The sequence below is a fragment of the Coptis chinensis genome, chromosome 4, assembly GCF_015680905.1.
Source record: "Coptis chinensis isolate HL-2020 chromosome 4, ASM1568090v1, whole genome shotgun sequence".
NCBI lineage: Eukaryota > Viridiplantae > Streptophyta > Magnoliopsida > Ranunculales > Ranunculaceae > Coptis > Coptis chinensis.
This window is the reverse complement of record NC_141459.1, coordinates 93,429,299-93,455,591: the sequence shown is the minus strand read 5'-3', so window position 1 is coordinate 93,455,591 and position 26,293 is coordinate 93,429,299. Positions and strand designations below refer to the sequence as shown.

Sequence of the window (26,293 nt, the reverse complement as noted above, 5' to 3'; positions counted from 1 at the left end):
TACCTCAAACATGAACTATAAACATTAATTTTTCATATATATTTGGAAATTGTTCATACCTCAACATGAGCTATAAACATTAATTGTTCATACCTATTTGGAGATTGTTCCTACCTCAACATGAGCTATAAATAATCACTGTTAGTATAAACAATCACTGTTCATACTTCAACATAAGCTATGCACAATCACTGTTTGTGCCTCAACATGAGCTGTGAACAATCATTATTCACGCCTCAACATAATGTATGATCAGTAAGAATACTTATTAGAGTATGAACAATCATTGTTCATACCAACATTGTTCATACCTCAAACATGAGCTATGAACAATTAATGTTCGTACCTATTCGGGGTATACCTCAACATGAGCTATAAACAATCATTGTTCGTATGAACAATCATTGTTCATACTTCAACATGAGTTATGCACAATTAATGTTCATATCTCAACATGAGCTATGATTAGTAAGAACACCTATTGAAGTATGAACAATTATTATTCATACATAGTGTATGAGGTATGTTCACCTATTTGGGTTCGAACAATCACCAAATTTTTCTGTTTTATAAACATAACATAGAGGGGTGAAACTGGTATTTAAAAAATAAATAAATAATTCTATGTTTTATATCTATAATAATACGGATGGGTAAAACTGGTATTTTAAAGAAAGTGAAAAAGGCCGGACCAACTTATTTTGCCCTTGAGGGTTACGAAAATTGAAATTATGGGTTCGTGGATTATTTAATGATGGAATTTGTCCTTGTGAGTTACTAAAAAAAGATGGTGTCCTCTAGAGTTGTTTTCCCCCTAAATTGGTCCTTTGGACTCTTTTCTTGTGCTATATATATTTTTTTGTTTGAAATCTAAGTTTCATTATTTACTTATAAGCTAGTCTATATTTACAAAAACCCCAAGCATCAAAAGCTAGGGTTGAAGCAACAAAAAGAGGTGTGTGACCATACATAAGAGAAAGGAGGTAAGTAGCTTAAATCATCTAAATGCCACGAAGAATGCCATGAAGAATTTTCAGCATTAGGATGTTGCCTCCACGTATCCTTCAATGCCAAACTAGCAGCATGAGAAGCAAAGCAGCCAGCACATGAATTTCTCTCCCTATAACACCATTCAATCCTGTACTCTTCAAAGTTGTGTAACAAAGAAATAATTTCCCTGCTAATTTTCTACAACATCCAATTTGAATCAACCACGGTAGCCGTCATGGACTTGTACAACAATTGAGAATTCGTTTCCAATATGATCTTAAGGATGCAAAGTCTCACTAACAACTGTATACCATATAACATAGCCAGAAACTCAACTAAATTGTTAGTGGAATGGAGAATTAGAATCGCGGCACCCATGATAAATTGTGTGCCCATTAGCCATGCGTAGTACACACCCAACACCTCCAAATTCCAAATTCTCAAGAGTTGCTCCATGTGTATTTAGTTTCGCCCATTTAATGTATATAAAGATGGACTCTTTTTGTAATTTTTTGCCTAATATGTCTTTCAAAATTTGCATCTATCCATGAATCTTCCTGATATAATAAATAGAATTTGGAACCGTGTGGTTGAAGCGTGAATCATTTCTGGCAATCCAAATGAACCACAGCCCAAGTCTTGACAAGCAAACTTGAATATCCCCTTCAGGTTGTTTCCTGAGTGTATTAAACATCTGGAAAACTCTTTGTTGGAAATCCTAGACAGAAGAATAGCTAGCGTCTTCAATCATCGAAATGCAATTTGTACCACACCATACAACTTTTTCAAAACTACACTCGAAGAAAACATGAAATGGAGTCTTGGGAGTAATCTCGCATAAGGTACACTGGTCATAGACATGAAAATGAAGGGATGCCAAATGATCCACTGTTGGGATGACACCCTGCAAGCATTGCCACAAGAAAAATCTTATTCGAAAAGGTAAATTGAGTCTCCACACAAACTTGAACAAAAAATTCTGTTCTCCCACCACACTACTCCCGATATGCACCAATTGTAGACATCCATTATATGCTGACTTAACAAAATAGCACCCCAAACTAGTCCACTTCCATTCTAGTTTATCACTATCAGTCGTGTGAAACAAAGAAATGGATGTGATTTTATTAACAAAATCAGCAAGCCAAAATTGATGTAGCAACTCTAGATTCCATGTTTTGTTATCATTGTTAATAAAGTCAACAACTAACTCCAAGTCACACACATGTGGTTTTAATGGCATCATATGGTCATTGTCATTTAAGATCCAATTCAAACATCCTCCCATTCTTTAATAGATGAACCATTTGCTATGTCGTAGATACCTCCAGCTCTGATCACCCTTCTCACAACACATAGTTGCTTCCACATGATGGAATTATTACTTCTAATTTTTGCATTTAGAAAATTTGTTGAATGAAAGTACTTACCTTTCATCTGTATTGCCCACATGGAATTTTGATGTAACAAATCCCAAGTTTTTTTTTGCAAACAGAACATAATTCTGAAGTTGGAGGTCTTTGATTCCAAGCCCTCCATTGCACTTGGCAGTACATGCCAGCTTCTAAGAAAAATAATGCAGCTTGCGTTCAGATGGAGAGTGCCCCCAGAGAAGATCTTCTTATTACTTCCATGTTATCAATGATCTTTGCTGGTAGCAGTGTGCAAGACATGATAGGAGTCGGTATTGAAGATAAAATTGAATTGACCAAGGTCAAGTAACCAGCTTTTGATAGAATTTTTGACTTCCAGCCATCAAGCTTATTTTAGAATCTCTAAAGTAAAGGAGCAAATTTATGAATGTGACCTCTGCCAGTAAGATTGGGTATTCCCAAATAGATCGGCATACAGCTGGTATATGGCATTTTGTAGGATTTCCTAAGAAAATAAACAAGTCTCCTATGAAGTTTGGGATGATGAAGAATCTGGGACTTTTCTCTGTTAATTGTTTGGCCATATACTCTGCAATATCTGGTCAACAAATTGTTCAAGAGATATTGCTCCTGCAAACCACATTTCCCGAAGACAAAGAGATCGTCGGCATACATAAGATGTGAAACAACAACACAATGTCTTGCAAGCATGCAACCATGAATTAAACCTTCTCTTTGTATCTTCAAAAATTTAAAACAAAATCTTCGTGCAAAGAATAAAAAGATATGGAGATAAGGGGTCTTCTTGTCGAAAACCTCTTGTTGGCTTGAAGAAACCATGAGCAACTCTATTTAAAAGAATAGAATACCACACCTTCTCCACACAAAACATGATGCAGTTAATCTAGTTCATAGAAATCCAAATTTGGTAAATACAACTTTAAGAAAGGACCATTCAATTTTATCGTATGCTTTTTGCATGTCAATCTTTAAGGCAAAATACTTGGATTTCTTATTACCATGACCCCTAATTTTATGGTAAAACTCATTTGCTAGAAGAGCATTGTCATAGATACTTCTCTGTGGAAGAAACATTGTTTGAAAAGGGTTGGTTATTTTCCTAAGAATAGGTCTTAACCTATTGGCAATAATTTTTAAAATTAGTTTGTACAATACATTTGTAACGTATTTATTTATTAATTAATTAATTTATTTATTTATTTAAAATTTGTTGTATTGGATTTGGGATATGTGGGCCTGATTTCTGGGCCCGAGTCTGTGTTGGGCTTAGGTTTCAAACCCACATATATATTCATATTTTTTCCAGAGAATTGGGTTTTTAGATTAAAATGAAATAAAAATGGAGGCAGAGATAAAAGCTCGCTTGCTAGAGTGTTGGAGCGCAATGATTCGAACTATGATGAATTCGTGGAGCTTTTAATACAGGTGAGAAGTTTGTTTTTTCTTTTTCACAGAATCCAGAGTTTTACAGGTATACAGACAAAATTTTACTATCGAAGGTTTCCGTTCATTTTTCTGTAGTTGTTCTGCTATAATGTCGAAGTGTTAAACGGGTTAAATGTTAGAATAGTGTTTATTTAATTATTGAACTGTCGAAGCTTCGAGAAGCTGTTAATGGCGGCGCAAGCCCCACAGCAAGATTTCGGCCTGTGTTTCATTTAAACTCTTTTTGTTTGTGGTTTTGAACTCTTATCTTGTTGTTGTTTTGGTGGAATGATGTTTGGTTGTAGTTGGGGGTAGTGGAATGGGTGCTGGCGAAGCTTTGGAAGGGCGTTAATGGCGTCTCTAAGCCAAAGGAACAAATCGTCCTGATGGATTTGTTTGAACTCTTTTTTTTTATATTGTGATGTTAAATTGTTGGTTGTTGATGTATGATTGAATGCTGGATTGGGTGGGGGGCTGTCGAAGCTCGTAGAAGCCATTAATGGAGGTCGAAAATTCTAGATCTAGTTTTGATGAAGAATATGAATTGAATGATTTGAGGATTTGGCTTTTATTAAATGTTGTTGGTTTTGGATGGGGATTAATTTCGGTTGGTTTTTGGATTATGGTGTGTGGAGGTTTGCGGTGGCCGGACGCGAGCTGGTATGGTGGAGGGGATGACCGAGATTTAGATCCGGTGCTCCCAGTCTCACCTATTCTAACTCTAATCCGGTTGGGCCTTGGGCCGAAATCTGTTTGGTTTGGGCTGGTTTTAGTTTTTGGGCTTTGGGCCAAAGTCTTTAGTTTTTGTTGGGGCAGTTCTATTTTTTTGTGTACATGGACCGGTTCTCTTTTATTTTTGTGGGCTGGGCCATTATTGTTGTAAGTGGATCTGTTTCTTTTATATATTTCTAGTTGGGCTAAATCTATTGTTGGGCCGGTTTCTAGTTTGCTTTTTGTGTTGGATCCGGCTAACATTATTTGAACCTTTGGTTGAGTTATAGGCTTGGCTTAGTGGGTCCGAACCATGACCTTAACCATGACTTTAGCCATGAGCCCATGAGCCATGCACCTTTACCTTAGCCATGACATGAACTATGACCTTAGCCATGAACCATGGCTATGACCATGAACTTGTTGAACATGGAAATGACGTGTTAACTTTGACTTTGACCGTTGACCATTAACCGTTGACCATTGATTGTGGAATGTTGACTTTTTTCAGATTTTCACATATTTAAGAATATGGACAAATGTAGTAATAAAATATTGTTGAAAATGATATAATTTTGTTTGTCATTATCTAATTAAAATTTGATGTGAGTAGAGTGTAAAGTATATAAATTTGGCACGTAACAAGAGAGGAATTCTTATAAGACTTAGATATATACGTTTTTATGAGAATTAAATTATATACGGACTTAGATTCATGGACTTTAGTTTTGTGCTTTTTGATGGTTGATCAGTTTGACCTGACTTGTGATTTGGACTCGAATAATTATGCGTGATATTTGGACATGAGTTGTTCTTTCTTTTTAAAGTCGTTTCATTTTGATATTTGGTGGAATGGACTTATATTTTTGATTATTTATATACTATTTATATTGTGCACAAATAGAAATAATGTGTGCCTCTGATGGTTAATTGAGTTCACATAAATATATTGAACGAATACATTACATGGTTGATTACTATTATGAGTTGTTACTTAAATGAATGGTAGTATTTATGAAGGCCTGAGATATTCCATATGGTGTAGTGCAATATATGATTGGCACATGAAATAATAAGTTTCGAGATTTAATATAGAGATACTTGGATATCGTGCAATGAATAGCATTGGCACGTGATAATATGGATTGTATTATAATGAGAAATGTTGAGCTTCAGTACAATTAAGTATACTGGCATGAGATAGAACAAGAATTATTATTGAGATTATCCAAATATGGTGGTTTAGTGCAATAATTTATTTGGCACGTGATAGAGTGAAATGGTTATGAGATACTAATGTATGACACCTGAATAAATTACGTAACAAAAATCCTAGAACCTAGCTACCACAACTCATGTGATTTGGCCCTTGTGATGGGCGTATGTGATATGATTGGCCTTTCTGGCGTTTCAGTGAATCTGAATGGCCCTTCGGGGGTAAGGAATTTGATTTGGCCCTTCTGGCGTAGCCGAATAGTGGCTTGATTATTTCATTCACAAAATTAGAACGAGACGCGCGATATTTTTATGCTGAATAGTGGCAGTACTCACATAATGGCTTTCGTGTGAGGGTTACCTGGTATGCGATATCCCGCTTAGGATAGCTACGCACGGAGTGGTTTATTATGTGAGGGAAGGCATGTGGATGTACATGTTCGGCGTTGGGTAGCGATTATGGTAGCCAGGAAAACTAGGTAAAACATAGATACAACATGATTTTAGGGACACGCAAAGAAAGCCTTAAATAATATAATTATGGTATTATGTTGGTTAATGATATATCTTTAAATATATGATTGTATATGGTTTTGCAGAAGGGTGGGTCAACCTAATTACTTGTGCAGAGATGACCCACTCTGTAATTGAGCATGAAATGCGGTAAGTATAGAATATGCTTGGCTAGTTAGTAGTTTAGTTAGAACCTAAGGCGCCTCGGTGGAGAAACTAAATGCCTTTGTATTATTGTTGGGAAGCTAAGACGCCTCAGTGGAGGAACTACCTACCTTAATTATTGTACTTAAGGATGTTGTATTATTCGTTAGAGGTTAAGGCGCCTCGGTGGAGGAACTAATTGCCTTATTTAGTGTGTAAATATATGTATAAGTATATATTATATTTTAGGGCTACTCACACCAGCATTGTTTATAATGCTGACCCGATTTGCATGTTTGCTTATCGGGTGTGTTCATTAAATGAGCATAGTTGATAAGTCTTGACAGGTTTAATGTTGAAGGAGGTTGGTTGCTGCTTGTGGTTTACATTAGCGTCGCATTCAGGATATGTTTGTTTTCCCTTAAGGTGTAATAGATTTTAGTTGAGACAAATGTAATTTGTATTTTCAGTTGTAATGATAATTAAAGAGTTGTTGAAAGGAGATTTGTAAGTTAATCAGATTTGTGAATTTTTAAAATGAATAGGACTTTTGTTTATCTTAAAATTTTTATTGGTTTTTAATTATCCACATATTTAAACTGATTTTGGGTTTTTGGAAGTTGAGAGTGCATCACACCTCGAAAATTGAAGAGTCGGGAACAAATATTGTTTTTTTTTAATTCTGTCAAAATTCGGAGTGTGACAACATTAGTTAAGTTAATGGGGTGAAAATGTTCGGGGATGTGGGATGTGAAATTTTTGGGATTAAGGCAATGAAAGAATGGTTTAGCTGAAGTGAAAAGGTTCCTTGGGCAAAAAATCTTTTGACCGCATCACAAACCTATGGTCCAACAAGGTGCCAGAAATGTTGAAAGAAAATTGCTTGGAAACCGTCTGGCCCAGGAGCCTTGAAAGGTGCATTTGTTGTAAGGCGAACAAGATCTCCTTATTATCAATCGGCTTCGCAAGACTATGATGATCATCAGTTGACAAGGCCGGTGTCTCAACATTTAGAATCTCATAATCAAGACAAGGTTCAGATGTAGTCATTAACTCTGCAAAAAATTCCTTCAATCTATCACCAATCTGCTGCCTTTCTGTGAGGATAGCACCTGTAAGGTATCGAATCCGGTGAATGGAAGATTTTTGTCGTCGACATTTGACTAAAGCATGAAAAAAATTGTTGTTCAGATCACCAAACTTATACCAATATGAGCATGATTTCTGTCCCTAGTGAGTAGCTTGTTGAACAAGTAGATCATTGTATTTTTGAATTAGCGCTTGTTCTTACGCAAACAAAACATCTCTTGGGTAATTGTTAGTAAGGATACAATATTGAATTTGCTCAAGTTACTATCGTGTCCCCTTCATTTTGGTATCTAAAATGTCTGAAAATGTTCTTATTCCACCATTTTAGATTCTTCTGACATTAATTGCTTTAGCTTGTTGCACAATCTGAAAGAGGGAGAGCCCACTACATCAACTTCGAATGCCAACTGAACTTGATATGTACAACTCCTATCTTGTAACCACATAGCTTCAAATTGAAAAGGTCTTGGGAGGTGATTTTGTTCAGTGCAAACTTTGGTAACTAGGAACTTATGATCATAAGTCATTGCCATTTGATGGTAAACTTTTGTATTCACAAACTGCAACATCCAAGCCGCATTCACAAGAGTTCTATCAAGTCATTCCCATATTCTCCTTCGTCCAACTTGTTTATTGGTCCATGTAACACTATTTCCAATGAATCCCAAATCAATCAATTCACAAGCTGTAATCATATCCAGAAAAGGCATATATAGCTCGGACATAGTTAAAAAGCCGACCAACCACTTTTCTGTCTAAGTTAGTTGTTACTTCGTTAAAATCCTCCATCACCATCCATTTTTCATCATTTTGTGGTTTCAACAGAGGTAAAATAGATCATTGCATCTTACGAACAGCCAATTTGGGATTACCATAAACACAAGACAAAACAAACTTCTCATCTTTCCCATTTATATTTAGTTCAACATTATAGTGAATAAACCAACTTTCTGAGCCCAACACTTCCACATTCACAAAACGTTCCCACACTAACCGCATACCACCTGACAAACCCATACTAGGCAAAACAAAATAACTATAGTCACTCAATCTACGTATCATACTAGTAGCTTTATTTACGTTACTACATTTAGTTTCCATGACCAAAATAACCAAAGGCCTATTAAAAGATATTTTCTTCTTAAGCTCCTCCAAATTCAAAGGCTGGCCACACCCCCGACAATTTCAGCTTATGCAATTCATGGCTTGGGTTGGAGTTGCTTATGGGCAGCTTCCTTCTCCGTCTAGCTTCTCTTATGCCTGCCAGATAGGCACAAAGTATTACCATTCGAAGACATGGAGTTTTCACGGTCCTCCATAATTATATTTAGTGGAGTCTTGCGCCTCTGCTCCCTTTCCCTGTTATAGCTTTCCACCACTTCAGTCTGGACTTGGGCATAGTTTTCATCAATATCAACAGCTTTTCCTTGACTAATTTCTTGCCTTTTGAACTGGTTCAATTGTCATACTTTGCCTTCAAATTGTTTAGTAAGCTCAACCAAAAGAACAACATTAGGAATAGAAGTTTCTACCTATGATGTTCCAGCATAGAAAGCTTGATTGGGAAGTGTGTTAAACTGGATTACAGGGATTTGGGGGATAAAATCCATTAGATCGAGAAAAAAGGCTTCTGTGTTAACAGGGTTGTCATTGATCAACCATTCTCCACTAAAATGTTGACTGGTTCCCATATTAGAATCAGGGGTACAGTGTTTATTTCCATTATCATCAGACATTTTCCTTTACTTGGTATACTTGGAGTGTAACCACCTTCATTTGTCCCTTTCATTGAAGCATACAGTCCTCTGTCACTAAAAGAGTTTCTGATTAGAAAAGGGTAATGCCCTCGAGGTGGTTCTGTTTGCAATAACACTTGAGATTCATGGACAAGACGCTCAATGACATACAATAGGTTTAGGAAAAATACGGTTTTTGGTGGTTTTTGTTGTTGTAGAGTTCAAACTTCAATCCAGTTGAAGTGAATTGTGGTTCAGCACAGAAATCAGCATTATTGAAATTACATGACGCCTAAATGCGTCCTATGAAACCACACTTGAAGCAGAAGATTGGTAGATACTCATAAGCAAATTGGATCCATTCTGCCCGACCATTAATCGATTCAGGAAGCTTGAAACAAGGTGGAATGGGTTCCTTAACATCAAGCAACACCTTGACTCTTGTCATTTCAACGAAATCCTTATGTTTTGGGTATAGTTCTAAGTGCAGCAACTGGGTAGGACTAAAACATCCTGATTCAATTAAGTTGTTCTCAATTATTTCCTTATCCTGAAAATCTCAGAAAAATTTAATAGTTGGACCCATATGAAGAACTTGATAAAGTCAAGTTCCTTGCTTTCCTTCATATCTGTCCATGGTTCAATCTGTAAGATATGTTGCGACACAATCCAAGGTTGCCTTTTGAGGATCAGCTCCAGTTGGTGTTGGTTCTCCAGCCACACTTTAAAGATTTCATTTTTATAAAACTCCATCTTAACTATCTTGAAAGGTGCCCACAGTTTCTCCAGACCAACTCGCAGATTTCCAGCTACTATTTTACCATCTAAAATACGAATAAAAATGCTAAGCTTATTATGCTCCAATAGTTTTGCTTTCATACGGCCTGAATAAACAATAGTAGTGGTTGATTTGTACGGCAAATGAACTTTTTGGGTGAAGTCAGCAGAAAGATTTTCAATATTGTTTGATTGGTCTTGGTTAATGGTGGTTTTTCCTTTGGAACCAACCATGGTTATTATGATAGATAGAGCAAAGTTGGTTTTGAGATGGTGAATAAACAGTGAAGGTGGGTTTAAATAGGCCTTCCATTGTCTCATCATCTTCCATCTTCAGCTCGCGTGATAGTATCTCATCATACAAAGATCGCGTAAAACCAGTCTGCAAAGAGAGAAAAAACACCATTATCTTAGAGTTCCAAAACAAAGCTAGCATCGATCAAATCCTCCTCCGCCGCCTTGCTACGCTCGTGCTTATATAGGCTAATCATGATTAGCTTCAGTCCAATTAGTTTATTCCAAATCCAATGAAAATACAAACCACTTGTTTAAAACAATAATAAATGGGGTTAACGAGTATTATTAAAAAAAAAAAAAAAAAAAACAATTTGTAATCCAATTTGATTTTATTTTTGTGTGTATTTGGGGAGGAGACCCTAATTTCTCATCGGGGGGTTAACTCTAATAACTGCCTAGCACATCTTTAAACGGGTCCCAAGACACTTAAAACCATAAGAGAGAAAAATTGGAGGTGGGGATTGAGCTACATTGCTACTATAGTTGAATGCATAGTACAAAATATCGCGATATATCATAAATATCGAGATTTCAAATATGGATATATAAATATCGCGATACTAATTTGGATAAATACCAATGCATTTATCGACGATATTTTCTAATATATCGCGATATATCGATGATATGCTTAAATGACGATATTATCGGAGATAATTGGAGCTGAAAGGAGAGAATTATTGCAAACCGATGAACAAAATTAATAAAGGCTACTCCTACCTCTCCCACGCGAGCTTGCGAATTTTGATGGCTACAAAAGCTTCTTCTTCTCCACTATCGCACACCTCTCAGTATATTAACTCCTGCAAAGATATTCTTAGTATATTTCATCAAATAACTGGTAGAAACAAGCTGAGAGGAGTAGAAGACTACACGACCAGTTATGGATGCTCTGGGTGATGAATATTCAATGTGTTGCCAAGGTATGGCTTAGCATCAAATAAAAGTGTCACTAATTATTGATTAGAATAACTTGTTTTCAGATAAAATTGTGACCATTACTGTACCGTGAAATGTGTTTTAAAGGAGGTCTATTGTATAAGCATTTCAGAGTTTAAAAAATAAATAAAGGTCACATGAACTTATTTGAGGGAAAGAAGTGGGGGATAAGGGCGTGCTGATTAACTTATGTGTCCTATACACCTGTTCTTATCTTCCATTTCCTTAGTCCACCTCCTTGGGTATTGTTCTGGTTCCTTTCCATTTGATGCATGTGGTTTTCTATAACTGGAGTGTTTCTTTGCAGATGAAATTGTGACCATTAGTCCATTACTATACCGTGAAATGTTTTAAGGTCCTATTGTATGCTTTTGATTGTGTAGTTAGGATGAACTTTCTTATTACCTTCATCAGAATGTATTTGAGCCAGTATCCGCACAAAAATTCATGGAACAAAAGTGGATGAGCATTTAAACTCGTCTTTGGTAAATTGTTGTTGAAATTGGACAATGATGTGTACCTTACCTATCAAAAATAAAAAATGATATACTATTCAAGCTTAAAATCTTTGTAATCGAGATGGAGAGGTTTCAGTCACATGTAAACATTAGGAAAATCTAGTCTTTTTTCAGTTCCAGTTGTAACTCTTTTGAAAATGGATTATCAATGTAATTACTATGACTTGATGTTAGGTTTATGTTGACATGTTGTTGTCTTTGTCTGTTTATTCATTGTTTTCCAATGTGTGGATTCAAGTTGATCTTCGTTTGGGTGAAAATGCATGATGTCGTAGGCTAATAGACGTTTACATTTGAAGTAGTAATGCTTCCAATTCTTGCGTACAAATGCTCTAGATCTAAACTGAATCATGTATAAACATTGGTCTCAATATCATTTTTCAGGCTCCGCGTTCTTTCCTTTGTAGTGCTGTATGAACCATTCCTGTCGTCCTAACGCCAAAGCATTTAAACGAGAGGAGGTAATATAAAATATTTTGTATTTAGTATTTAGCGTAGAGTGTTATCTACTTTGGGAGAATGACAAGTTTTAAATTAGAATTTCCAGCAAAGCGGAAAGTTGATGACTTCTATTTTAAAAAGAAATACATATATTTGTTTGACATGATATTATGTGATTAGGAACATATTTTATTCTTCTGTATTATTTTTCAGTCTAATACGTTATCGATCAACAATTTTTTATCCATCTAGTATGTTGGTCCTTCCCCTTCCTTGGTATCAACTGTCAAGTGAGATAGCTTACTAAATCCAAATGATACAAGGACCATCACGGAAAATGAATATAGATATGAACTTTGGAATAAACAAATAGAACTTATGAATCTACTGGGTAACAAGGGCTGGGACAAACGGAGACCCAAAAGGTCAAGAATAGCTCGATATACTTGGTAAAGGGATTGAGAATAGCTCGATATTGAATATCTCGATATACTTGGTAAAGGTCGAGAATAGCTCGATATATTTTTCCTGGTAAAGGGATCGCCATACTTGGTTGGAGAGGGATATTGAATCCTTCAGCCCCCTTTTGGGTTCAGACAAGCGATAAAGAAGAAACTAAACAAACTAGTAGGAGTTGCCCAGGTTAATAGATTTTTTCCATTCATTAGGGCACACTAAAACTACTACAATTCGGGTGAAGGGGCGCTGTGATAGTAGTGTTTGTTCGATCAAACACAATGGAATGAGCAGAAGGCGTTAGCCGCAACTCAACCATATCTTTACCGGCTAGCTAACAATAGCGCACGAAGATCCACACTAAAAAACAGAAATGGGGAAAGTATCAGCAGCGATTGATCAAGGTGGATTCAATTTCGATCTATGTAGAAGAAATGAGATGTTAATGTCTAAATCTGGTTTCAAACCTCCAACTTATCGCAAAACCGGTACCACTATCGTCGGCCTAGTTTTCCAGGATGGAATTATACTTGGAGCAGATACAAGAGCTACTGAGGGACCTATAGTTGCTGATAAGAATTGTGAGAAGATTCATTATATGGCACCTAATATATATTGTTGTGGAGTGGGGACTGCACGATACCGAGGCAGTTTACATACATGGTCATTTCAAGATTATAGTTACACCGCCAGGCAACTGGTCGTGAGTCGAGGGTTGTTACAGCTTTTACACTATTAAAGACTCACCTTTTTGGTTATCAAGGACATGTGCATACTATATATCCTTGGTGGAGTTGATATTACTGGACCTCATTTGCATACTATATATCCTCATGGGTCAACTGATACACTTCCTTATGCGACAATGGGCTCGGGTTCTTTGGCTGCAATGGCTATGTTTGAGTCAAACTACAAAAAAGGCCTTTCTAGAGATAAAGGTATTAAGCTTGTTTGCAAGGCAATATGTGCAGGCATTTTTAATGATTTGGGAAGTGGTAGCAATGTTGATGTTTGCGTGATAACTAAAGGGAAGACGGATTACTTGAGGAATTACCAGTTGCCAAATCCTCGCACTTATGTCAGCTCAAAGGGTTACTCTTTTGCAAGGGGTCAAAACTGAGGTTTTGTCGACTAGGATTATCCCGTTGATGGCGAACCTGGTGTTGGCAGAAGGAGATGAAATGGAAGAGTGAAATAACCCCGACTTTCAAGGAGAAAAGAAATGCTTTACCAAAGTATGGTCCCGAAGACTTTTTATATATGAAGCTGAACATTGCAACGAATTTTAAATAACCACTTGATTACGTGATGTTCTAAAAAAAACAATAGCACACGATAAAACAGTAGAGAAACCTGTGTGTGATTAAGTACGGGAACGAGCAATGTCTCCTGTTACTGTAAAGAAGGGTGCTCCCTTGAATATAGATGGCAGGACTTTCTAGCTTAAGGCTTTAAAAGCAGTAGTTTTCCAGGCTTTAGTTAGAGGCAGAGAGGTTTTACTCTATCAAGCGGTGGTCTGGCGGGGAGAAGCATAAACCTCGAATCCGGAGGAATGAATAGGTATAGGGGGGCTATTTGTTCTCGAATCGGAAGGGCGGGGAGTCCATGCACCGGAGGTCGGAATCACGCTTATTTAACGTCGGGATCTCGGCTCCCTATGGCTATTTCTATTGGTGATTCGCCGCGATCGAGACTCCCCACTCCTCCTCGGAATATTCTCCCCTACCAATCAGTCTGCCCCATAGGTTTCTACGGGTGCTTTGCTGCTTCCTTCTATCTTGTGTGAAGAACGCGCTTATCCTAGTTCACTACAAATAAGCAACTACACTACTTGCAGGCCAAGCATATGCGGACAGGGAACTACGAAGTCGCCATCGCGATTATTTGAACTCTGCTTTATTCCAGTCCCACGATAAGCGATACTATAAATAAAAGAAGGTCGTATCTTGCTTGGTGGGTTCGAGTATCGCTTGCTATATGAAATATGATATGAATTTCATTTATGATATAATAAGACGAGAAGACGATAAGGAACATCGCGCTTTTTGGTAGATAGTATAGATTAGTCATTGGAATTTTTTTATTTTTTTATTGGCAAGCCTATTTTAAATGAGATCCATTAGAAATATTTTTCAATTCTACTGTAATTCTCCATGGCTCCCTAAATGATTGCTTTTGCTTCATCTATCTTGTGCTACTAATCTTAAATCATTTGAGTCCCATTGCAGGATAGAGGTGGCCAAGCAACTATTATTGCAGTGAGACGCATTTCCGAAGAAGAGGTTAATATATGACCCTATCTTTGTTTTTGCTTGTAATGAAAACAAAAATTGAGTAACACTTTGTACATTTATCCGTTTTAGGTTACCATTTCATACATTGATTTGTAGTAGTGGAGTTATTTCCGATTCTCTTGAGGTAAAACTTCTACCCATTTCAGATACTAGTTTTATTTACTCTTAGTTGTTTGTTACAACATTAAAATGGTATTTACCCAAATACTATTCAGTCAAAGAAGTCAAAAAGATTCTCCTAGGCTTAACCCAAATACTATTCAGTCAAAGAAGTCAAAGAAGCAATAACATAGGTACTTAATAAATGTTTCTATAAGGTAACATGTATATAAGGTATATGTTTTGGTTGTTTTCCATGGTAATTAAAGTCATTTGGTTTGTATATTTAGGTAGTGTTATGATTTATTCTTAGTTTAATTATCAAGTGTGCAAGTTATGACAGGTTTTAAATTTATGAAATGTTGAAAATACAAAGGAAACTCTCTGCCTTTTTTTTTTTTTTTAGAATGTGATGTTAAATGGTGGTTTTATATTTGAGTTATGTATATCATAAGATATTTTGTATTCTTGAAATCATCTAGAAGAGGATTGTACCTATCTTTGGTCCTTGTCTTTGAGGGTAGAGCAAACTCTTCCATGAATTGATGTGTACCAAGCTACATCCAAAGGGGTAGATGTGAACATATTATAGTAATTGAGATGAAAATTAAACTGAAGCCTTAAAACAATTGTCAGACAACAATTTAAAAAACTTTAGCAATACAAGTATGTTCTCAATGGTTGCTTGTTTTTCTATTTTGCAGCATAAGCACAGCTAAAAACTTAGTTGTTGCACTCTAGGTACTTCGTGTTATCTCAGTGGTTTGTTCTTCTCCACTTTTGGTTGTTACGCACTAGGTACGTCGTGTTTTTTTTTCCAGCAAATATCAATTTTTCTAGTATTATGAGTGAGAAAGTCGAGCATTTATTAGTAAGAATAATTCAAATAAAGTTGTTCATTGTTGGTGCAGTAGTGGAGTTTGATTTGCAGTAGTGGAGTTTGATTTGTAGTAGTGGAGTTGGCTTCTGATTCTCTTGAGGTAAAACTTCTACCCATTTCGTATACTATTTTTATTTGTTGCTTGTTGTGTTTTTGCAACAACTGAAATTGTGGGTGTTTGTATGCATATAAGGGATATGTTTTGGTTGTGTGCCATGGTAAAGTCATTTGGTTTGTATATTAGGTAGTGTTAGGATTTATTCTTGGTTTAATTATCAAGTGTGCAGGTTATATGTTTTTTATATTTTATTTGTGCATGACTTTAAATTAATTTGAATGGCTAATGTAATTTAACTTGGTATTTAGATTCTATGGATGAACTGATAGTTATAGAATTTATGTTTGTCTTTTTGTTGTTGTTGTTGTTGTTTTTTTTCATTATTTTACTATATGAGTATTTTAGGCATAATACAGGTGGTCAAAAAGTTGAATAAACAAAGGAAACTCTGTCAAAATATTTTTAGCTATTTTGTTTTATAAACAAGCAAGTTAGTGTTAAAAATATAATGCAATGGTAAAATTGGCTAAATGATTTATACCGTTATTTCTAAGTACAGGGAAGATATGATTAGCATTGGTTGATGCATGAATATTAGAATTAGATGTAGGAAAAGCGCCCGACACAGTTAAGGCAACATTGGAATATCAATAAAAGTACACAGTTAGCATTGGAATATTCTTGATATCACTCAAAGTACAGTTTGGTTCCAGAACACGGTGCACCTACGGGTGATCTGAGAGTTCCTACTTGTTTAAAGATTGGTTAATTCCGATCACAAGCCCGGATGCCGGTTTCTAACTTGACTGTAATTGTTTGATATTGTTAATATTTTGATGCTTGACTATTAGAATTAAATGTAGAAAAAGAGCTAGACACAATTAAGGCAACATTGGAATTTGAGTTATAGGACCATACCACGTACTTGATCAATGTATTTTTAAATAGGAATCATCAAATTTAATTATGTTTTGGTTTGATGTATATATTAAATTATTCTCGTTTGTGATAAATGAGGATAGAAATGCCAAAGGGATTTGATATCGGGTGGGACCACGCTATCCGTATCCCCGAAATAAAACGGGCACTGATGCAAAAAACGCGTGATAAGATTTTATTTGGAGGTGGCATTACAAGGCTGAAAGTACATCTTGGCGGAGGGAACAAAATGTTGAGAAATGTTTGAAGTGTGGAAAGGAAATTCGAGACATGTTCGACAAATAATTGAGTCCGAATTGAGAAGAGAAATGGAAAAACATAGCTCAAGAACATTATAGAGCTGCCATGCATGCACACCCCCTCGGAGAAGACTCGGACGAGGATGACAACGAAGTTCGAGATGGCTCGGCAACAATCTAGAGATGAGTACGAGAGGGTTCTGCGAGGACGGCTCGTGGGATAGGAGGGTCCAACCGGAGAGAACTCCAATGTTCCAAGCACAAGCTCTCAAAGGCAAAGGTCTTATGTCTTTCTTCTCCCGTTCGAAGAGCACTAGGCATCCCGAGCTTATTGATGTTGATTCCCCGAGAAGGCCTGATGTTAATCAACCATCTGTCCACCAGATGACGCCAGCCGGTAAGTCAAAAGCTGGGGTGTTTAGAACAGCTGTGGCTAGATTTGTACTTTGGGGAAACTTGTCTCCAAATGCAGTGGCCAACAACCCGTATTACAAGCCGATGTTCGATGAGGCATGTCGTGCCGGTCTTGGAGTGACCCCTCCTTCAGCCTATCAGCTACTAAATTCAGAGTTGCAGAAGCTTAAGGCAGAGTGCAAATTGTATATTGACCATATAAAAATAAAATGGTCTACATATGGTGTCACTGTTATGTGTGATGGACAGTGCTTGATGAACTTCATGGTGTATTATGATGGGCTCATGACTTTTGATTCGTCCGTTGATCTATCGAAACACAAGAAAGATCACCGCCACTTACTGAAACACATGAGATGTGTTGTTGACAAGATTGGCAAGGAGAATGTTGTTCAGATTGTAACGGACCACGGGGCAAATTTTAAGAAAGCTGGAGAGATGCTTGCAAGAGAAAATGGTATACTTACAAATAAGTTTTATTCTCTCATTTTAGATTCCTTTTGCAAATAGGTTTTTTGTATGAACTATCTACTAAACTACTTCATGTACAATAGGGTATAACCTTTTCTGGACCCCATGCGCGGCTCATTCTATAGACCTTATCTTGAAAGAATTTTCTCGAGCCCCCGTCGACGAAAAGCAATCCTTGATGATCGTGAAGGATATCACGCCTTTCATTTATAACCACTCTCGAAGTTGTTTCCCTTATGAGGGAAGTGTGTGGTGGAGACTTAGTCCGAAGCTGGTCCAACTAGATTTGCCAATAATTACATGGCATTGAAAAGTTTTTCTGAAGAAAAAAGAACAAGCTCGGTCAATGTTTACTTCTGAAGGATATCTTGAAATCAAGAATGATAATCCTACAGTCCAGATGATGATGGTCGAGGATATTATAAACGACCAAGAATTTTGGCAGAATGTGAAGGGGATTGTAGCTGTATTAGAACCCATTGTGGTTTTATTGCGGAAGGTGGATAGGGATGATAAACCGACCATGCCATTTTTACACAGATGGGTAGAAATAACAATTAAGCAAGTTCGGAGGAAGATTCGCTCGCCTGAATGGATTGTTGGAATCATTAAGAGGAGGTGGAACAACCAATTGGGGCACCCATTACACAAAGCTGGTAATATTTTTGTTAACTCGAGGTTTATTTAATTGTACCATAACTGTTGTAAGCTAATATGCTACAAATTTGCTTGTAGCACACTACCTTAATCCTGCCGTAATTTACGGCCCTGATAGTGAAAATGTTGCATACAATGGGGAGTTCCTCTCAAGAATGCAGACGATCATTAACCAATTGATCCCAAACCTATCGATCAATTGGCTTGCTTAAATGAATATAAAGCTTATCGAGAGGCTTCGGTATTATTCTCTGCCAATTCTTGTATATGGAAGAACCAAAGTCATGCCGGGTTAGTTTCATTGTTAACCCACTACGAACTTGTAACTGACCTATTCTAGTTTTAGTCCATACAAAATTATATAATATGGTCTACATTGTTTGTCATTGACGCAGCTGATTGGTGGATAAATGTTGAAGACGGTTATGTCGACCACTTGAAAACGTTAGCTATACGGATCCTCTCACAAACTACCTCATCATCTGGATGTGAGAGGAATTGGAGCACGTTTGGATTCATACACTCGGCGAAACGTTGTAACTCGAGAACCGAGTCACTGGAGGATCGAGTCTTTGTCCACTACAACCTTCGACTGAAAAGCAAGCATGTCCAACTAAAGAACCAATTTGAAGAAGAGAAGAAGATCTTGGACCTCACATCATTGTACCCAGTCGATAATGACTCAGACTGTCCTATTTTTGATTGGATCGATGACAGAGAGAGAACCCCTGAGGCATTATTAGATGAAAGTGGTCATCCTAATTCATACATTGCAGAGCAATCTGGTGTGCCAATAGATGGAAATTGGGAACCTGTTCCGAATCCCAATCATGAGGATAACTTTGAAGCAACTCAATCTCCTAATGACACTCAACTTGATGGTGAAACATATTATGATCCTGATGCATGGAGAATGCTTAGTGATGGGGAGCACGATAATGCTTACAATGTTGTTGATGACGATAACGATAGCGATGATGATGATGATGATCATGCTCAAGTTCGTGCCAGTGGGCCTAGTCGAGGAGGTGGTGGTGGTCGTGGAGATGGTAGTGGTCCGAGTCGAAGTAGGTGGTGGTGGGTGGTTTTGATGATGATCCTTCCGGTTTTGATGGTGATCATGGTGGTGGGGTGGAGATGGTAGTGGTCCAAGTCGAGGTAGGTGGTGGTGGTTCCTCTGGTTTTGATGATGATCATGCTCAAGTTCGTGATAGTGGTCAAAGTCGAGGAGGTGGTGGTGGTCGTGGAGATGGCAGTGGTCCAAGTCGAGTAGGTGGTGGTGGTCCTCCAGGTTTTGATGGTAATGATGGGGTTCAGTCACAACAACCTAGAGTTTCCATTGGTGGTGGTGTTGGGTCACAACGGGCGACACCAAGGTCACAACGATCAAGGGTGGGTCCTCAATGCAGCAGTCAAGGGGTGGATCCTCACAACAATCAAGGGGTGGGTCCTCACAGCGCCCACCAAGTGGTAGGGGTGGATGCACTGTTGTTGGGTCTCAACAAGCAACTGGTGGTTCCTCACAGTGCCGTGATAATAGAGGAGTATACTTTACTGAAGAGGATGGGTTTGACCATGCAACTCAAGACTCTGACCATGGTGCTTCCGCCCAACGAGGATCTCGTCAAAGAAAAGGTCGACAAAGGAGAGCAGATCCTACACAGAGCACGGACTCCATCAATTGTTTTATGGGCAAGGGTCGTCTACTGGGGTCGAGATGTCTGTGGACTCGTTGGCGGGCCAATTTGGAGGATTGTTTTCTTATGATCAGCTTTATGGATATTCTTCTACTAGTTCAAATATGGTTGAATATTCTACAGACTCTTCATATGCGAATCCTCCAGAAGAATATTCACGTTCTCAATATTATAGGAATTGGAATGATCCTCAAGCATACTCTACTGCTTCCACCTATGCTACTTCTTCGGAACAATATGCGTCCCCTCAGTCTTATGGAGATTGGAATGCTCCATCTCGCGAAGTATTCTACTTGAATCTACATTTGTGCTACCTTCGAACAATATGCACATCCTCGTCATTCTTATGGAGGACGGAATGAAAGGGACCAAAGTATGGAAGATGTTCAGCCATTCTCGGACCATAGTGTGGACATGCCTCCACCTGCATGGGGAACTGTATGGGAACCTCCAAGTCGACCCGTTGTTGAGGAAACTGGGTATCCGATTATTGGTTACCTTCAATTGTGTGGCAAGAACTTGGATCAGTCAGCGTATGACTTATACGTGGAAAACTTTAAGAATTGGTTCGGCCAAACCCTCACTTGGAACCAGTATTGTAATGATTTTCTTTTTGAATCGGCATTACATGGTGTCAAAGGCATACAAGAAGGTCGCAAATCATTCTGGCAGTAGTCTTCTTTGTAATGGTTTGGAGTGTCAGCCTCTGTTGGTTTGGAATAAAGTTAAAGTGTTTTTGTATTGGCTGTCAGTTTTTTATCATGTTTAATGGTTTGGAGTGTCAGCCTCTCTGTTGGTTTTGAATAAAGTTTGAGTCATAGTACAAAATATCGCTATGTTTTGTGAGTTCTTTATGTCTATGGATTAGTTGTAATTGTTATGTTTTTGGTGAGCCACTTAGATCTTGAAGAAAAATGTAGAGCTCCATGCAGCTTCGGAATGCCGTAGTAATTGTTCTGGTAAGGAGAAAACAATAATCTTCCTATGGGGTTTTATTTGTTTTAATTAAGTCGAGTGTCTAGTAACAAAAAGAAGCTATATTGATAAGCTTTGTCTTTGATGGACACTTGTACTTAGGATTGGCAACAGAGAAGCTAGAATAGGGAGATGACAATCATATAAAACAAATTTCATATCAATATCCAGGGGGATTTGATCTAGTTCTTGGAGCTGATATTTATATCCTTCAATTTCATATGTTTTCTTCTTAATGTAGTGTTGGGCTTGCTTATTTCTTAGTTACAATTGCATCTTTTTGAATTTCTTGACTCACTGTATGCTTTCAACAGCATAGCATCTCTCCACTTTTTGATACTGTGAACCAACTTTTCCGCCTCAGAGAACTAAACTGCTGCAAGTTCATACTAGCTTATGTTTCTCGAGCTAAGAGGTGAATGAAGATGCTTTTTCGTTGTGTAATTATGACTCTGTTCACAACCTGTAACCAAAGGTCTTATAATTTGTAGTTATCCCGATTTTTAGTCTTGCACCATGTCATTGTTGCTCTTGATTGATGTCCCCGTTACTTGCTTATCCCTTAAGGATTCTATTAGCTTATCAACCTTATTTTAACTTCTAAGAGTAGCTATCTTGAAATCTATAGGTTTGTTTCTTAAAATCTATAGCTTGTCTTGAAAGAATTACCTTTCAGCTCACATATGTTATTCACTTATTTGACTTGCTTTCTTCAATTCTTAATCTAGCTAGTTTATCATTTCATATCGTTTGGAATTGTGGAAATCAGCATAAGTAGAAAGTCGTAACAATTTTGAAATTTTATTCCTCTACTTTGAGCCCCGAGGTGAAATTTGAACCAAATTTGTTCCTTCCTCTAGTTAGCTTGAATTTGTCAATATTTGATTCGAGGGTTGGTTACTTGACTTAAGCGGCACTAGTCGAGATGGTTAAGTAACCGGTTCTACGAATCAGTATATCTTTTAGTAGTTGGGTGTAGTTTTATTGGATTTCCAAGTTATGACAGGATTTAAGTTAATGAAATGTTGAAAATACAGAGGAAATTCTACCGAAATTTTTGTAGGATTTTTTTGATTCGAGGATTGATTACTTGACTTAACTGGCACTAGTCGAGATGGTTAAGTAGCCGGTTTTGCGAATCAGTATTTCTTTTAGTAGTTGGGTGTAGTTTTATTGGATTTGAAGGTTATAACAGGATTTAAATTTATGAAATATCGAAAATACAGAGGAAACTCTGCCGAAATTTTTGTAAGATTTTTCTGTCTCTGTGTAGTTTAGGTTTTGCTTAGTTGGTCTATATCACGTCCAGAGTTTTGTAATAATTAAAGATGCCACGTGTCTTTGGTATTCAATGATTGTTTTATTGTTATCTTCATTCTCTTATCTCTTATCTCTCTGGAAATGCTAGGGCTAGTTGTTCTTGTGTGCGCGTATCTGTGCTGAAGATTCTTACGTGAAGGAATCATCATAAGAAAAGATGATGAAATTAGTCTCAACAGAAAAGATGATGAAATTGGTCACCAAAAAAAACGTCTCTGAAATCAATGAGAGTTATATTGATAAAAGCATGGGAATAATGATGGTCAATGGCCCGAACGAGACGATGGGTAAGGTTCTAGAGTTCTTGCAAGAGGAAAAGGATCATGATCATAGAAAAGGAGAGGATCTTCTTGATTAGGTGTTGTTTGTTGGGAAGTACTTGGTGTAATCACCATTTGCCTCGCATGCTAAAGGCTCGGATCTTCTCGAAAGTACCTTCTTTCCATCAAGGGTGAGGACGAACCAAGACCATTCTATTCTGTTTTATTTATGCTTCCCCTATTGTCCCAAATAACAACCTCCATTGAAGGATGTAAAATCCTAGCTTCAACCAAAAGGCTACAATATGTTGTAGATTGCCTGATCAAGATGATGGATGCGGTTTATGGCAGTGATGGGGAGGATACTAGTGGGAGCATAGTTTTGGCAAGTGATGTAATTGAACCGTCATATTGACAACTGATGAAGTGGATTGAGTTGTGTTGGTCGTCTCCCGAAGGCGTTAGAGTGTTGGATAGACTCTATAGGCGAGGCATCTATGGACATTAGGGTTACAGGGCCTTCACGCTCTCATCATGGATTCAATCACAATGAGAAGATCTAATAGATCGCTATATGATTGAACTTCGGTGCAAGTGCAACAAGTATTGTAATATGTAGAAAAAAAATTCAAGATTCATTGTTAAAGAATGAAAAGTCAATGTAATATGTAGGAATTCTGAGGTGTATTTTTAGTATTAGAGAGTAATTTATATTAAAAGTATGACTGTGAGGGAATAATATATTTATATATATTATGCACGTGTCCAACACGAATCAGGAAAACTCATGGAAGATCGTTATAATATAACACCTTGTCTAGAACGAGGTGATAACCTCCAGGACTCATGATAGATCGTTACAACATAACACCTCATCCAGAACGAGATGACAACCTGGCACATGCACGCAATGGGCAGTAACGCTCAACGTAGCTGTGTTAGTTAAAGTCGTAGCATCAATCGCGCTTATAAATACACTGGCTAAAAGCTCATTTATTCTCATCAAGACAGGGACTTGAGCTGACAGAGGAAAGGGGGGAACAATGTCTGACTTGATTCAAGTTCATCACAAAATCTTGATATGTAATTTCGTCCCAAAGCAAGCTCAGTCAAAACTCGACCCATCACAATCTTCTCCATTATTCACACTTGTAAGGACTGATCAAATTCAACATTTATAATGACCACATTCAAAGAAAATATAAATATTTGTCGATATTTGTGGATATTTATCGATATTTGTCGATATATCGCGATATATCTATGATATTTGCAGTCAGAAATACCCACACATAGTCTGTGGATATTTGTCGATATATCTCGATATATCCACGATATTTACAAATACCAAAATGTAATATATCCCCACATAGGGGGATATATCCACGATACATATCCATAAATCAGAGGTCGATATTTTGTACTATGGTTGAATGCACCCCTTCTTGATTGTTCATCTTTTTGTGTGTGTTGTTTTTAGTCATTGAAATCTTGGGAAGGCATAAACACAGATCGAGTATGTTTTTAGTCATTGAAATCTTGGAAATGCATAAACATAAAATGTTTGATGACACATCCGTGCTATATACTTGTAGTTACTAATTGTAAGAACAAGTCTAATGGAGAGCTGCTAAAAGGTGTCGCATAGGCCTTTTAGCTTGCCTAGTTAGCCAAATTAGGCACCCCAAAATCAAAAAACCAATCCAATCGCGTTTTCTGTTTTGAAGTGCTAAATGATACGGACGGCATAGTTTTTGTCGTTCGTCCATTATTTTATAACTTAAGTTGAAATTTTTTAGACGGACGACACAGTTTTTGTCGTCCGTCGAAATTTAATACATGGGCGGCAGAAACTATGTCGTCCGTCTCCCGAACTTATTATAGCAGCTACTAGCGAAGTTCTTAACTTTGGCTTGGTTTTTACTCCTTCCAAATTTAAGACCTTTTTAGCAGCTCCATGGGAATGACATTTTTGTGGTTGGGGTGCTATATTTGCCTTTAGCAACCCATATAGCCTCTATTGGACTTGCTCTAAGAACTTGGGGTGGAGTTCCATTGGAGGTCCAAGTTCGTGGTTCGATACAGATTAGATCTTCTTGGGACCAGTAAAGTTCCTCGGCTAATTTTACAGCTTTTCAATCAAATCCATCTAAATTGAACACTCTATGTTTGTTGTAATTCTGCATCTCAGTCTGAAACCAGAAAAGAGAGTATCAATTGATCTAGGTCTGATTTTTCCCGTTGGCGTGAAAGCATTGCGCGTCAACTGGGACAACCCATCAGATGAATTGTGCGTCTAAAAGAGCACCGCTTGTTCGACATTGAGGTCAACCTTGTTCAATAAAATTTGACACTAATTAAGGTCCCAAAATTTACCGTAACAATAATACCAGAGTAGTGTTTTTTAACTTCAATATAATTTGTACATATGGTCAACAATAGTTGCACGAAGGGGGTTGGCACAAGAACAAAGAAGCAGGTTTTCAACATTTAAGGAAAGCATGCAGGGTGTGGTGCTGCCCTCTTCTTTTTGTAAAGGAGGAACAAGCCGTTACTCAGAACTCAAAACAACATGCTTGTCTATGTATGGATGGATGCAAATAATATAAGACTATATAGTCTTGTGGCTTCAAGTTTCAACTGCTTGGAAGCTCTTATCTAGCTAATAAAAACAAGAAACATGGCCTAATAGCTTTCAATGTCTAAGATAAGCCTTTTCCCTGAAGCCCTGCATAATGCTTCCTTTGTGAAATGTGGTCTGTGGAAGTGAGTGGAAGGTGATGATTAATCTTACTTGCAAATAGATGCAAACAGAACATTTTTTCTAATAAAAGCAAACTTGGTATTAGAAAGCTCAAGTACCAACTAAACCAATTGATGGATCCCAATAACTAAAGCTTCAAATACTTTGATCACTTGATGCATAATGAATGTAGCAACATTCTTTGATCAAGAAAAATGAATGTAGCAGCAAAAGAATCGAAATTATTGAAAGAAAAAATGTTTACATTAATATACAACTGTGATATATTTGGTCAAATCGCTAAAAGATTAATTGTGGAAATATATCAGTGTGGAGTAGACCAAAAAGATATAAATGTTTTACTGATATATGTAGTGTGTTTTCTTGCACGCCCATATTCGTTAAAAGTTGTTCAAACCATCATTTTAGCAGAATGATGTCAAGAACTCAAGATCGCTAGATCCTTTTCGCAGAAAGCAAATGAATGAAAGAAAACTTAACTAATAAAAACAGATTCGACCAATTTAGAACACATACTTTTGCTACAATGAGAAGACTCAAAGCTGACACTTTTTCTTTTTGAACTCTTTTACTAAACTTGA

General features: G+C 37.2%; 1 long non-coding RNA gene and 1 pseudogene across 2 annotated transcripts; both read left to right on the top strand.

Annotated features, from left to right (window-relative positions):
- The first annotated feature begins 10,972 nt into the window (after window positions 1-10,972).
- Window positions 10,973-22,882, top strand: LOC147505743 (uncharacterized). Of its 2 annotated transcripts, none has more exons than XR_015220666.1 (7): window positions 10,973-11,214; window positions 12,133-12,209; window positions 14,874-14,927; window positions 15,780-15,836; window positions 15,950-16,018; window positions 21,683-21,783; window positions 22,777-22,882. It is a non-coding gene; the product is annotated as an uncharacterized LOC147505743 (long non-coding RNA). The 2 variants fall into 2 exon arrangements; XR_015220665.1 differs by having other exon boundaries at window positions 15,743-15,836.
- LOC147505744 (proteasome subunit beta type-7-A pseudogene) lies at window positions 13,003-14,132 on the top strand (annotated as a pseudogene).
- Window positions 22,883-26,293: the final 3,411 nt, after the last annotated feature.